The sequence below is a fragment of the Rhinopithecus bieti genome, unplaced genomic scaffold, assembly GCF_001698545.2.
Source record: "Rhinopithecus bieti isolate Rb0 unplaced genomic scaffold, ASM169854v2 scaffold_7212, whole genome shotgun sequence".
Taxonomy (NCBI): Eukaryota; Metazoa; Chordata; class Mammalia; order Primates; family Cercopithecidae; genus Rhinopithecus; species Rhinopithecus bieti.
In genome coordinates, this window is record NW_016806198.1 from 1367770 (window position 1) to 1383171 (window position 15402).

At 33.5% G+C, this 15402-nt stretch overlaps 1 protein-coding gene across 1 annotated transcript in view; it reads left to right on the plus strand.

Moving 5' to 3' along the window:
* The window catches only part of LOC108531589 (neural cell adhesion molecule 2), a 599158-nt gene that overhangs the window by 545343 nt on the left and 38413 nt on the right, over nt 1-15402 (plus strand).

The window sequence follows — 15402 nt, forward strand, 5'->3', positions numbered from 1 at the left end:
ACATATCCTGCTGGCCCACATTGAAGTGGAATCAGTGGTATCTGTGTCTGACAGATTTTTTTTTTTTTTTTTGAGACGGAGTCTGGCTCGGTTGCCCAGGCGTGAGTGCAGTGGCCGGATCTCAGCTCACTGCAAGCTCCGCCTCCCGGGTTTCCGCCATTCTCCTGCCTCAGCCTCCCGAGTAGCTGGGACTACAGGCGCCGCCACCACGCCCGGCTAGTTTTTTGTATTTTTAGTAGAGACGTGGTTTCACCGTGTTAGCCAGGATGGTCTCGATCTCCAGACCTCGTGATCCGCCCGCCTCGGCCTCCTAAAGTGCTGGGATTACAGGCGTGAGTCACCGTGCCCGGCCTTTTAGTTTCTATTTTTAAAATATACCGATAGACCTTAATTATGTAATGTTAATTCAATAACTAATCACATATAAGAGACTGAGTCTATTTAATTCCTCATCTCTTCAATCCAAACATTATCCAAGGAGTTCTTATTCTTATATGGTGTGTGGAAATGGGTGTGGAATAGGAGAGAAGGAAGACTGGACAGACATTTAACAGTCATTACCATAGCCCAGGCCTCCTCTGGCTCTTTCCAAACGATTGCGGCAGATTCTGCTTCCCTCCAATAACTCCCTACCATCTGTTGGAAAATGATCACAATGTCTAGTTTGTTTTTGGCGCTGTTTGTCAATTTTGATTTGATTGATCTATTTATTTGTTACTGAATTCACTTGCAAACTCCAACTTCTTTAACAGCACCCTTCACCACTAAAATCCCAACGCCCACCAATCACCTCTAATATCCATATATGTTTTCTAATCTCAGAATCACACACAGTTTCATACATCTTTTTTTATTCAAGCCATGTTCAGATTAAAATGGACTCCTTACATCAAATGGGAAGCTGATTCTTATTCTTGAAAACCATCTCAAACATTATTTTCTTTATTATGTTCCCTTGACCATTGACCACTAATTTATATTCTTCTCCCTCCAATCTGCTAACCTCACATTATTTTTTTTTTTTGCCAAGAGGTAAACAATAAATTACACTGCATGTTAATTTCTAAATGATATATCTTACTCTTCCCAATACATTGCCGAGTGTACATGTGTGTATATATATGTGAAATATGTATATATATATAATATATATATGAAAACATGCTCTTCAACAAAGTACGGCGCAACGATGAACATATAAGTGCACGTGTCTTTTTGGTGGAATGATTTGTATCTTTCAGGTAGATATGTGGTAATTGGATTACTGGGTCAAATGGTAGTTCTGTTTTAAGTTATTTGAGAACTCTCCAGACTGCTTTCCACAGTGGCTGGACTAAGTTGCATTCCCATCAACAGTGTAGACGCATTTTCTTTTCTCTACAGCCTCACCAGCATCTGTTATTTTTTGACTTTTTAAAATGATTATTCTCATTGGTGTGAGATATTATCTCAGTGTGGTTTTGATTTGCATTTTTCCGATGATTAATGATGCTGAGCATTTTTTCATATGTTTAATAGCCACTTGTATATCTTCTTTTTGAGAAGTGTCTGTCCATGTCCTTTCTGTATTCTTTAATGGGATTATTCATTTATTGCTAAATGATTTAAATTCCCCATAGGTTCTGGATATTGGACCTTTGTAGGATGCATTGTTTGTGAATATCTTCTCCCATTCTGTAGATTTTCTCTTTACCCTGTTGACCATTTTTTTTGCTATACAGAAGCTCTTTAGTTTAATTAGGTCCCACTTGTCTATTTTTGTTTTTGTTGTGATTCCGTTTGGAGATTTAGCCAAAAATTCCTTGCCAAGGCCAATGTCAAGACGAATATTTCTTAGGTTGTCCTCCAGGATTTTTATACTCTGAGGCCTTACATATAAGTTTTTATTCCATTCTGAGTAAAGTTTTGTATGGTGAAAGGTAGGGATCCAGATAAAATGTTCTGCGTTGGGCTGGCCAGTTATCCCAGCATCATATATTGAATAGAGAGTTATTTCCCCATCATTTGCTTTTGTTGACCTTGTTGTAGGTGAGATGGTTGTAGGTGTGTGGCTTTACTTTGAGTTTTCTATTCTGTCCAAGAGCAAAAGCATGGAATCAAGCCAGGTGCCTATCAGTGGTAGATTGTATAAAGAAAATATGGCACATCTGTACCATCTAATACTACACAGCCATAAAAATAATGAACTCATGTCCTTTGCAGCAACATAGGTAGAGCTGGAGGCCATAATCCTAAGCAAATTAACACAGCAACAGAAAACAAAATATCACATGTTCTGACTTATAACTGGGAGCTAAGCATTGAGCACACATGGACATAAATACGGGGACAGCAGACACTGCGGACTACTAGGGGGTGGGGTATGGGTTAAAAAACTACCCATCAATCAGGCTGTATGCTCACTCTCAGGGTGATATGACTTCCAAACCTCAGCATCATGCATACTCACATGTAAGAAATCTGCACATATACCCCCTGCATCAAAAATAAAAGTTGAAATTCTAAAAGTATACAGTTTTACAATTATAAATGCCATTAATATAATCTACTTGTTCACAGTTCCCCTGTTTTTAACCAAATATTCTCAATCAGCAACTTTTTCTTGCCCTGAATCAGATATTAAGAAAAAATCAAATAAAACGATATGGTTTATCAGTGCTACCTTTTTACTGTTCCGAATCCCTGATAAACTTCCTAGGATTATGAAGTGATTTGAAGGAAAATTTCCGATTGCCATTGAATTTATTTACAAAACAGTTATTTATATGTGTAACAGAACATTTTGATAAAACATTCAAAGATTAGAGAATGGAGACTGAGTACTGAAGAATAAGTGTTGGAAAATACATATATCTACCCCTTAAAGAATGAGCATTCTGTGAAAAGAAATGTGGTAGTAAGTAATAAAATGTCTACATCAAGACTGTTCAGCAAAGTACACATAAAATGGTACATTAAAAAGACCTTATCGAAAGGTATCAAAAATAGACTGAGATGTAAAATATATATAAATAAACATTAGCCTTTTCTTATATATTTAAGTAATGTTGAAAATTGTTGATGAATTTTACTCAGGATTTTTAAAATCTAAAGTATTCAAATTCCCCAAATAATATGTGGATGCTTTAAATAGTATTGTAAGGGACCAAAACAGCTGGAAAATTATGTAAAATGATTTTATACAATCTACATCAGTGTATTAATCTCCAACATAAACTTTTATAATTTATTTCTAGATATATAAAGAGTTCCAATAAACTCATTATATACCTATGTGAAAATAGAGTAAATAACGTTTGCATGATTCTAAAAACTAAAAATCCCTCCAACTGGCCACACAACATCCATAAGCTGGTGTAATTTCATAAAATTAAGTGCTGTATTCCTAACTATAATTCAATTTTGATTTTAAATGTTTTAAGTATTATTATTTTAATATTCCAAGACTCCTTTTATAGAATTTAGTCTCTCAAAAAGATACTCTTTACAGTTTTCTCTTCATGGATAACAATGCTCTTTTCACAGCGATCACAGCCATTACTAGCATTACATACCTTTTCTTTTCAAATTATTCATTGAAAAATACAGGAGATTACATGTTGTACCCATACAGCTCTCATTCAATTACTTCTGTAAGCAGTTTCATATCTGATGACTGTGAACTTGAGTGAACTTTAAAAAGTTGCTAATAAGTGCATTTTGTCAAGGCGCTGAAAGATGTAATGCCTTTTTATAATCTCATGAATACTCTGAGCTGCCCAGAGGGAGCCGAGACATACCGGAGTAAAAGATTGGAACACAAAAGAAGTACAGTCTTTATTTTGGGAAGGTGATTTTGATTCACTTTGTAACAATCTTTTAAAAGTTATAATCTTATGTTTTATTACAATGAAGATGAATTGATCTAAAATATTGGACAAAATAATAATACAATAAATATGTTAATGATCACAAAGACATAATAATGTACTAGGGGCAAAATGAATTATAGAAGAAGAGAATGCCTCCCAAAACTCAGTATCTCCTTATCTCAAAACTGTGCAAAAGCCAAAGTCATACATGAGTGACAATAAGAGCATTTGTAAATTATATGGACTTCCTCCATCTTCACATCAGTTTTAAACAGATGAAGAAAAATTTTAAAGTGGCAGTTAGGAATACAGCAATGACCAAAAACAAAATTTGCTATACAAGAAGTGAACAAATAAAAAATGAATAATATTAAAAAATGTTTAAACTTGTTGATTCTGGTCACAGTAAAATGGATAGCTAAAAGTAGAAGGGTGGAAATGATCTGAAGCCTTAGGCCTTAATGAAGATAACATATTAAACACGAAAACAATAATGTTTTGTTTGTTTGTTTGAGACAGAGTCTCGCTCCAGGCTGGAGTACAGTGGCGCGATCTTGGCTCACTGCAACCTCCACCTCCCATGTTCAAGCGATTCTCCTGCCTCAGCCTCCCAAGTAGCTGGGACTACAGGCACGTGCCACCACGCCCAGTTAATTTTTTGTACTTTTAGTAGAAACAGGGTTTCACCGTGTTAGCCAGAATGGTTTCGACATCCTGACCTCATAATCCACCCTCCTCAGCTTCCCAAAGTGCTGGGATTACAGGTGTGAGCTACCGTGCCTGGGCAATAACAATAACTTTTAAAATAAAATGTTTATACTTGCTAAAATCTGGGAAGGTTTTGGATAAAAGTGGAGAAGGTCTAGTTTTTTAAAAAAAAATTACACTAAGCAAATAACAAGTAACAAGAAGCTACTCTAAACTGAATGTTTTTAGAATAATAGGTTTAACAAATGAAATGATAACATGTGTATAATGATTTGGAATTCCCTAAGTACTTTCCTGCTTGAGCCTAAAAGACCATTTTCATTAAGATAACTGGATATGTATATCACCATTCTACCAATAAAGAAACTGAGAATGAAACAACAATATTATTTAGATATTTCCAATTGTATTACATGGGCCACAAAATGGGTGAAAAATATAATTCATCCTGAAGATTTAAAATGTTAGAATTTCCAAGTGCATTTATATTAACTCATCTTTTTATTTATCTGTTTTATAATGTGCATTACATATTTCAACATATATTATAAAATACTACCTGTTTATAATTTAAAATAAAACACTCATCTTGGAAGCATATACTCTTCTCTAGGCATATACCGGAAACAATTTTAAAAGTTTTCTAGAAGGAAGGAAGAATATAAAATTCAATCATAGTTGCTCTTGAGTGTGCTGTTTATTTTTTTTTAATTTTGAATGAATGTCAAATGTTACTATTAATCATCCTTGCTATTGAAATTTGCAATGATTTTTCTCTTTTTTCTCTAATTGATGCAGTTAAAAGAGTATTGACTAGAAATTGGAGACCTCAAAAGTTCAAACACTTCTTTCAAATGGGGAGTTTTCATGTGAATTAAAATTGAATAAATCTATCCATTTAGGGATGCACTCTAGGTAGCAAAAATGCAAGAGCCCCCCGACCGCCCCAGGTGTGATACAGAAGAGAAACCTGTTCAGAGAAATGGAAATAGTTTTGCATTGTGCTCAGATTGCTAATATCAGTGGTTCCATATAAAATTCAGTGAATTTTATAAGTTGCATGAATCAAAATTTTCATTTTCCTTTTTTTATACCTGTAATTACAACACACGCAAATATGAACTGAAACTCATGTTCTTTCAAATATATAAAGATAAATATTTTGGAATAATTTTTTTCTTAACACCCACAAATATATAAAGATAACATTTATACATATATTTCTAATTATCTATGTAGTTTAACTGAGAAAAGTCTATCAAAGTCCAAACATGGATGAATCTTAACTCATTTAAACTATTTTGTAAGTAAGTTTGTGACTAACAAGTGTGGTCTTCCCTGTAGAAAATAGGAAGTTTCATTAATATAAGACATCTCTCTACACAACTCCATAATGTTGAAGAGTACTATTTTATTTCTTCACAAGTGGCTTCTGTTAAGAAATGTAAAGGATGCTGTTTGGTATCATACTGGAGGAATATTATGAATACAGTTTATTCTCAATATCCTCACCATTTTTAAAGCTGTGAGCATTTAATTTAAAAAAAAAATATTTTTAAACAGTATTTTGCCCACCCAGTCTAGTCTGCTTTGATTGGCTCTTTCTACATTCTACTACACATTGACTCTTTGAACTACATTTTACTCTTTGTATATTCAAGGGAATTCTAGGGAAAATGCCACAAAACAAACATTTAATTTATCAATTTAATATAATATTCAGGTCTATAAGGAACAGGTAATCTTGGTAGACTGCTTGCCTAACATAACACAACAAGAAGCATTGTATAAACCTCAGAAATGTCCACTGGCTTTTAAATTAGTGCAATGCATTTTTCTTTAAAACTATGTATTTTTTCATGTGTCTGTTGGCTGTATGAATGTCTTCTTTTGAGAAATGTCTGTTCATATCCTTTGCCCACTTTTTGATGGGGTTGTTTGTTTTTTTCTTGTATATTTGTTTGAGTTCTTTGTAGATTCTGGATATTAGCCCTTTGTCAGATGAGTAGATTGCAAACATTTTCTCCCATTCTGTAGGTTGCCTGTTCACTCTGATGGTAGTTTCTTTTGCTGTGCAGAAGCTCTTTAGTTTAATTAGATCCCATTTGTCAATTTTGGCTTTTGCTGCCGTTGCTTTTGGTGTTTTAGACATGAAGTCCTTGCCCATGCCTATGTCCTGAATGGTACTACCTAGGTTTTCTTCTAGGGTTTTTATGATATTAGGTCTAACATTTAAGTCTCTAATCCATCTTGAATTAATCTTCGTATAAGGAGTAAGGAAAGGATCCAATTTCAGCTTTCTACTTATGCTCATCATCACTCGCCATCAGAGAAATGCAAATCAAAACACACAATGAAAGATAACCATCCTCAGCACCAGTTAGAATGGCAATGCATTAAAAAGTCAGGAAACAACAGGTGAGTTGGAGAGGATGTGGAGAAATAGGAACACTTTTACACTGGGTTGGTGGGATTGTAAACTAGTTCAACCATTATGTGGAAAACAGTAGCAAATTCCTCAAGGATGCTAGAACTAGATAGTGACAGATATGACCAGGCCGGCACCCGCCCGCCCCCACCCCCACCCGCACCCATTTGTCATTGATCATAAAATAATATGACCGCCATACATACACTACAGGATATAAATACCCAAAGGGTTTATAAAATCATGCTGCTATGACACATGCACACGTATGTTCTATTGCGGGCACTTTCACTGCAAAGACTTGGAATCCAACCCAAATGTCGCATCGTGACGACGGATTAAGAAATGTGAGACACATAACACATAGACAAAAGAACCATAAAAGGATGAGTTTGCTCCTTTGTAGGGGAGAGGAGAGAACATGGAAGAACACAGACATACATCTTAGCACATCACACAGAAAACCAAAGCACCACCAAGATCTCACTCATAGGATAGAAAGAAAAGACTGAAACCCAATGAGTATGCACTTGGATCGGGAAGGGGGACATCAATCAACAAGAAGGCCTATCATAGGAAGAAGAGAAGAAGAGAGAGAGAGAGGAGAGGGGGGGGGGGGAGGAGGGGGGGGGGGGGGGGGGGGGGGGGAAGGAAACAAAGAAAAGATTAACTGCAAAATAGTAAAAAATATATAAAAAAAATGAAGAATTAGATGGGTGCTGACAAAGATAGGAGAGAGAGATATAAAGAAGCAAGCAGCAACACAAACTATAAAACATATAACAAACCTACATGTTATGCACATGTACCCTAGAACTTAAAGTATAATAAAAAAAAATTTAAAAAAAGAAAAAATATGTATTATCTCAGAATGTATCTTCCATAATGCAAAATTTTTGCCATAATGTTGACAACATTTCTTACTATTACCAGTATACCTTTGTTAATACAAATATATCCCTTAGCTCCTTTGTCATGTCTTTTGTTATTCAATGGATGACATTATATAAGGGAATATATAATGCTTCCTAAGTAAATGTGGACTTAAATTGAAGTATAATAATTCTAAAGAGTTATGTCAATTTTATTAATTCTATTTTAGTAAATTTTTGGCAACCCTTCTGATTCTGCACTATTTTATTAGGCAGTCAATCAATTTTTGTGAAGCATACATGGATTAATGTTCCTTCTATTTTTTTGCTATGTAGCTGCAAAAGTCTTTGGATTACCCAGATGTTTGACTTCTTAAGTAGCTGACAATTCTGACCTAGATGGAGCCCTGCTGCAGAAAGATGCCTGCTCCACCTTTCTCCACACCAGAAATGCAATCAAAACAAGACTAATTGACTGTGTTCTTGTAATTTTTGAGAAATTGCCCTTTAAGTTTCAGTATACCAAATTCAAATATTAAAAATTATAATCATGATAGTTTTACTTCAGTAATTTACAAAGCTATTCAAATCTGAATCAGTAATATTTTAAGAAGTATGCCTATGAAGTCCAACACTGATAATAAATTTCCTAGAAATTGGTAAATGAGAGTAATTAGATACTCTCCAAATATTTACAAAGACTATAACCCCTGGAGGAAACATTTCTACTGCCTGAAGTATTTTATGAGAGAAATTTTGCCTAGTTATTGTGCTTGACTATATTAAGTAAATTTAATGTTTTCAACATTTTGAGACTTTATATTAAGTATTTCTCAAGCCATTTTGAATAGAAGTTAGTGAAACTTTGAACTACATGCCTCTCAAAGAAGATACTTTTTGGGTATGCTTTATAATGGATAATTTCTACAAATATTTTTTAAAACTCTAAAGAATGGTTATTAATTCTCTCAATGTTCTATCAATGTATCAAATTTATTTAATTGTAGGATTAATGTTCCACTATTTAAATGATTCAAATTTGAGGTAATTTTGAAGAGTATGTTTTAGAATATTCTGAACTTCATTTCATTTCATAACATTCCACAAAAGTATTGTTGAATTCATTTCTATTGACCTTAATCTACAAAGCAAACTGAAACATCCCCCATGATTATATATCACCAGATAGAATTTTAAGTTGCAAGGTATTTTTTTAATCTCCTTTAGTTTTTCCTCATTATATATGTATGTATTTGCTATAGACTTATGCCAAAATTTTCCATGTATCATTTGATGTTAGGGAGTATATTGTACTAGAAAGGGCGAAGTAAGAACATATAATTAAGAGTCAAGTAGACTTATCTCCAATGTGGAAAGATATCATATGTAGTAATATCATCAACACCAATCAGAGTTATTTCATGTCTTCTCTTTTCTTTCTTTTCATATGCTTAACCTACTTGCCTTCTGCATCCACATTATCTCTTACGAAAATAGCTACCAGTATTCTGGAAACAACAACCAATCACCATCTTAGGACTCTTTGAATTTTTTCTCCATGTCTTTATTGCAGCTTTCCATGTCCTGAAATTACTTTTCAATCTACCTGGAGAAGATTATACATGCACATAGAAAAAAGGTTAAATAAAACATTGAACTATATAAGGCGTCAAAAAGCATGGCTAGTTTTACGAATCTAATAGTGGTGTTTGAAAAGCTAGTATTATCAAATATAATACATTTAATGGACAAATAATTTAATATTTCAGTTGGGATTTAATTTATACAACAAAAACATGAAAAGACACATACGATAATCCCTGCTTTAGCCAGAGATACATTTCAAAACTCTCAGTGGATGCCTGAAACCTCTGATAGTACTTAACCCTACATACACAGATTTTCCTCTGCATACATACCTATGATAAACTTTATGAGTTAGGCTCAGTAAGTTAACAATAATATCTGTTATTAAAATATAACAATTATAACAATTTTCCAGCATTGCTAATCTTGCTAAAGGGCCATTATTAAGTAAAATAAGGGTTATTGAACATGAACGCTTTGAGATTTTGACAATATAAGGGCTGAAACAGCTCTTAAGTAACCAAGAGGTGGGTGGTGTAGATAACACAGATGTGCTGGATAAAGGAATAATTCGTGTCCCTGTCACAACAGAGAGGAATAGCAAGATATTTCATTGCACTACTCAGAATGGCCTGGAATTCAAACTTGATGAATTGTATACTTCTGGAATTTTCCATTTGATATTTTTGGACCACAGTTGACCATAGATAACCGAAACTACAGAATGCAAAACTGATTAAGGAGGGACTGCTGTATATAAGACATTTGAATGAAGCTTGGTTTCTCGTATTTTAATACTTTGATTTTATGTTTGGCTGAAAATTCGAATGCAATTACATGAAGATATGGGGAAACAGATTTAGTAAGTCAATTTCCAAATGTTATAGGGTTAGAGAAAATGCAGCTCAGAGGGAAACTGATTCTCACAGTTGCTTTTAATAGTAAAATATAAACCAAATATACTTTTAACTTTTTGTTTTCTGAATTATTTATTCTTATGCAATTATGATATGAAGCTCATTTTTCATAACAGCAATATAAAATGATCACTAAAGATGAAGCTTAAAGCAGGAATATAAGTTAGATAAATAATTTATATTGACGTATTTCATTTAAATAGTTGTTAAATACTTGTACCTCCGCTAATAGTAAAGATATATGGATATTGACATTTTTCTATAAGAATAATACATATTTTAATGTATTTGCTGTACTGTATTTTATCCATATCTTTTCATTATTCGAAGGTGAATATCCAAGAAAAAATGTTGACTCTAACACAAGTATAAAAAATACACAACCTGGAGGCCGGGCACAGTGGCTCACGCCTGTAATCCCAGCACTTTGGGGGGCTGAGGCGGGTGGATCACGAGGTCAGCAGATCGAGACCATCCTGGCTAACACGATGAAACCCCGTCTCCAATAAAAATACAAAAAATTAGCCGGGCGTGGTGGCGGGCGCCTGCAGTCCCAGCTACTCGGGAGGCTGAGGAAGGAGGATGGCGTGAACCCGGGAGGAGGGACTTGCAGTGAGCTGAGATCACGCCACTGCACTCCAGCCTGGGGGACAGAGCAAGACTCCGTCTCAAAAAAAGAAAAAAAGCAAAAAGAAAATACAACTTGGAGTCAATTAGTGATTCGCTTGTACAGTTCTAATTTTAGGGGTTAGTATGTGACTTAGGCCAATGACCTCTCTGGATCTCAGTTTTCTTGTATCTAAATTAGAACTGATAATATTGTTTTCCTACCTTATAAAGTTACCATAAAAATTACACCATAAGTCATAAGTGGAAGTATCCTGATGATCTTAAAAATAAAAAATGGATTTACAATTATTTAAATTATTACTTATGCTCAGGTTTGATTTGCTAAATAATAAAACCACAATTAACTAATAAAAATGAACTTTCTGGATGTTATTGTGAAAATACATCATTAGTAGTTCCTAAATCTTAATGATGTCATTTCATATGTGCTTAAGGTTTTATCTGTGAAATATCCAGAGTACAAACAGTGGACTTTTTATGCCAGAGTAAATTGGTGACAGAAAATAATTAGAATATTTAACTTTTAGAGTTATAGCAGCCTAATCTCATGAGATACAAGAAAGTATAAGCATTTAAATACATCCTCAAGGTGAAATTTAATATATATAATATGTATATACATATACATAACGTAACTTTCAAAAGACAAAACCTATAAACCTATTTTTAAATTTTTTTTCAGAGAATAGTACATTTGTATATTACTGGAGTACGTGAGAACTTTTGATACAGGCATACAGTATGTAATAATCACATCAGGGTAAATGGTGTATCCATCACCTCAAGCATTTATCTTTTGTGTGACAAATAATCCAATTATACTCTTGTAGTTATTTTTAAATGCATAATTATTATTGACTATAGTCACCCTGTTGTGCTATTAAATACTAGATCTTATTCTATTTTCAACATAAACCTATTTGAAGTTCACTTCTATCCTCTGCAATGACAAAAGATACTTATTTTTTCATAAAAATAACTTCGAGTAACCTACAAAAATTGTAATAAGCTTATAAAGTTTAACTTTCTATATATAGAAAAAAGTACTAGCTATTAATATTTTAGCAGTTCTTCACCATAAGAAGATAGGGCTCCTAGGAGGCAGTTATAGTTAAAAAAGAGTAGGATCTTAATCTGATGGGATCAATGACTTGATTAGAAAAGGAAAAGAGAGAAATCTCTCTGAGTCTGTCCCACAAGTCATCACACAGTGAAAAGGAAGCCATCTGCAAAGCCAGGAAAGGAGTCCTCACCAGAGTCCAATCATGCTGGTACCTTGACCTCATACTCTAAACTGCCATAACTGTTAGGAAATAAATCTCTTTTGTTTAAGCCAAAAAAATGAAGATGTTTTACGTATATAATTTTTCTGAAAGCTTTTCTAAAGTTAAAAGTGTAGCACATCATTATACTAGTTTAATGCTAAAAAGGTCACAGAATGAAGTATTTGTCATTTAAAAGCTAACTAGCCAAACCTGAATTATTAAAAAAAATAATTACTGTAGCCTCAAGAGAATAATCATTACTTAATACGAGATACTTTTCTACTTTAGATTACTGCTGAAAAGATATGTTACAGAATAGTTTAATGTTTAACATTAGATAATTTTTAATTTAAATATCATTTCTCTAGAACTTTGTAATATTAAAATAATAATTATAAACAATACTTGTTAAATTTTAACTTTAGGCAGTAAGTGCTGGAGGTTAAGTACATTACCACATTCACAGCAATCTTCTCAACAAACCTGTAACCTATTTTTGGTTGTTATTTTTATTATAACTGTTTCCATTTTAATAAAGAGGCGTTTCAGTCTTAGAGATATTAAATGGCTTACCCCAAAAGTTAATGATGGTAAGTGATGAAACCAGACATTTCTTACTCCTGATGCAGTGTTTTTAAGAACAAAGCAAGACTCTTCATACATAGGAAAGGTAAATGGGAATTTGTTTAATAAATCAGATATATTGTCATTGATCTATAGGATTTATTGCCTAGAACTGTGTCTGCATGTGTGAAGAACGTAAATGAAGTAGCAGAAGAGTGATCAGTTCAAACCAATAGGATCATCAAGTGAATGTATACACCAGGGCTAAACCACAATTATATATTTTTTTCCAATTTTTTTTTTTCCTGAGCTTTAGTTGTTGAGTAATGTGCAACATATCTAAAATGAATACATTTGAATATTGAAGAAAATATTGTATTTTCATACAATCAAATATTTTTCATAGGTAAGTTGACTTCACTGTATTGTAATGATAGATTCAGAAGTGAATCATTTATATTAGGAAATGGATAATGGAAGAAAATACATATCATGATTTTTTTTAACTGCAAATGGAAATCCTAGTTTGCTTGATATATTATTTTTGTAGCATGAGGAAATCGTTCTTTTCTAAATCATGCATAGAGATATACCTTTGAAAAACTGATATCTAATCTTTGGAATCTCATTCTACACTTGTTTATTGAGATTTTGCAAAATAAAATAAAAAAATTAAATCCCCATGGCTGAAAAAATACGATTCTTTCTCTAGTCATTCCTCAAGCAGTTTCATGTGCAAAGATAAGAGTTCTGTTGAAACCAGAAATATTCCTGGATACTAGCTAAGCAGTTTTACTAAACTGTCACTATCTAAGTAGCATGTTAAAATTTGGTATAGAAAGGAGATATTGAAACTGACATAAATACATTATTTTTTTCACACTACCTTGTGTTTATTACTAGTTTTTCTTCATGAGAAGCAAAATAATTTCAATAAAAATTATACTTTCTTGGACATGAACATTCTAAATTTGTTAATTCGGTCCCTAAGCAATTCTCATTTGCCATATCATGATGACATTGTAGAAGTATATTTGCAAATGTGAACCACAAAGTTGCCGGGGTGAAGTGCCAGACCACTATGTCACAAATTGAATGATTTTTTTTTCAAAACTGAGCTGCTTGCTTTTAGAATGATAAGAAAAAAAAACTTAAACCTATTTTGGAAAATAGATAAAATAATGTAGACTTGACACTCAGTCATCCTACAGAACTAGTATTCAGTCAAGTCTGACATACTCAAAGTCGACCTGCTAGTGGTTGCTTTTGTATGTTAGCAGTTGTTCTGATTCCTTTGGATCACTATTTCTTCAAGTCATTATTAAAATATTAAACCTAAGTTTAAAAATATCACATAGGAAAACTTTGTTTTATATACATATTTTTTCAGGAGTGGTTTTCTCACAATTCAAATTTACATCTATACCTGTATCTGTCGCCTGTGTTTCACATCAGTTACATATTTAAACATGCAGTTACTATGCTGAGTAATAAATGTATTTTGTCATTAAAAAGACTAAACTCGGCCGGGCACGGTGGCTCACGCCTGTAATCCCAGCACTTTGGGAGGCCGAGGAGGGCGGATCACGAGATCAGGAGATCGAGACCATCCTGGGTGAAACCCCGTCTCTACTAAGAAAACAAAAAATTAGCCGGGTGTGGTGGCAGCACCTGTAGTCCCGGCTACTAGGAAGACTGAGGCAGGAGAATGGCGTGAACCTGGGAGGCGGAGCTTGCAGTTAGCCGAGGTCGCGCCACCGCACTCCAGCCTGGAAGACAGAGCGAGACTTCATTTCACAAAAAAAAAAAAAAAAAAAAGACTAAACCGTTATGCAAGCTAATTCTTAACATATGTGTTAAGAATCATTTTGAATGCCTATAAATTATGTTTCTTTTTCTTCTAGATAATACATTATCATCAGTTTAATTTATTTCTTTTCATTGTCCTTATTTTCTGATCCATATTGTTATAGCTGTGGCGTCTACCCACAGATTCTACTACAAACACGTAACACTTGATTCATCTTCATTACTACTTGCTGCACTTGACATTTCAATTTTATCAGTCAGAATACTTCACCTTCCTCCCATTCGCCTCTTTCCCGGTTACTTTCTTTATGTCTTTTGGGATTTCCTGCAACCATATACCAAAGAAAAGTGGTTTCCATCTTCTCCTACCTTCTCATGATAGGAACTAACAAAGGGTCATAAATACCATAGCTATGAAAAGCTGCCTCTAATCTAACATATTTGTTAAAATATTAACTGGAGAAATGCAGGTAATCCATTTCTTGCAAAATGATGATTCCTACAATATTCATAGAAAGGTATATTTAAATACATTCTCTGGTAAAGCAAAGCGCTCAGAACCATCCATTTACAAGTTCAACTTTTAAAACTAACATAATCTCATACAGAAGATCTATTTAACACTTTTCATAGAAGTTTTGACTATAATTTTCTTTTAACATTGTGATGATCTATTAATGGGTGTCATTTTCTGATAAAGTACATTTAGGGATATGATAATATTCATTATCTTTCCCACAGGGATTCAAGAACTGTATTTAAAAAAAGAAG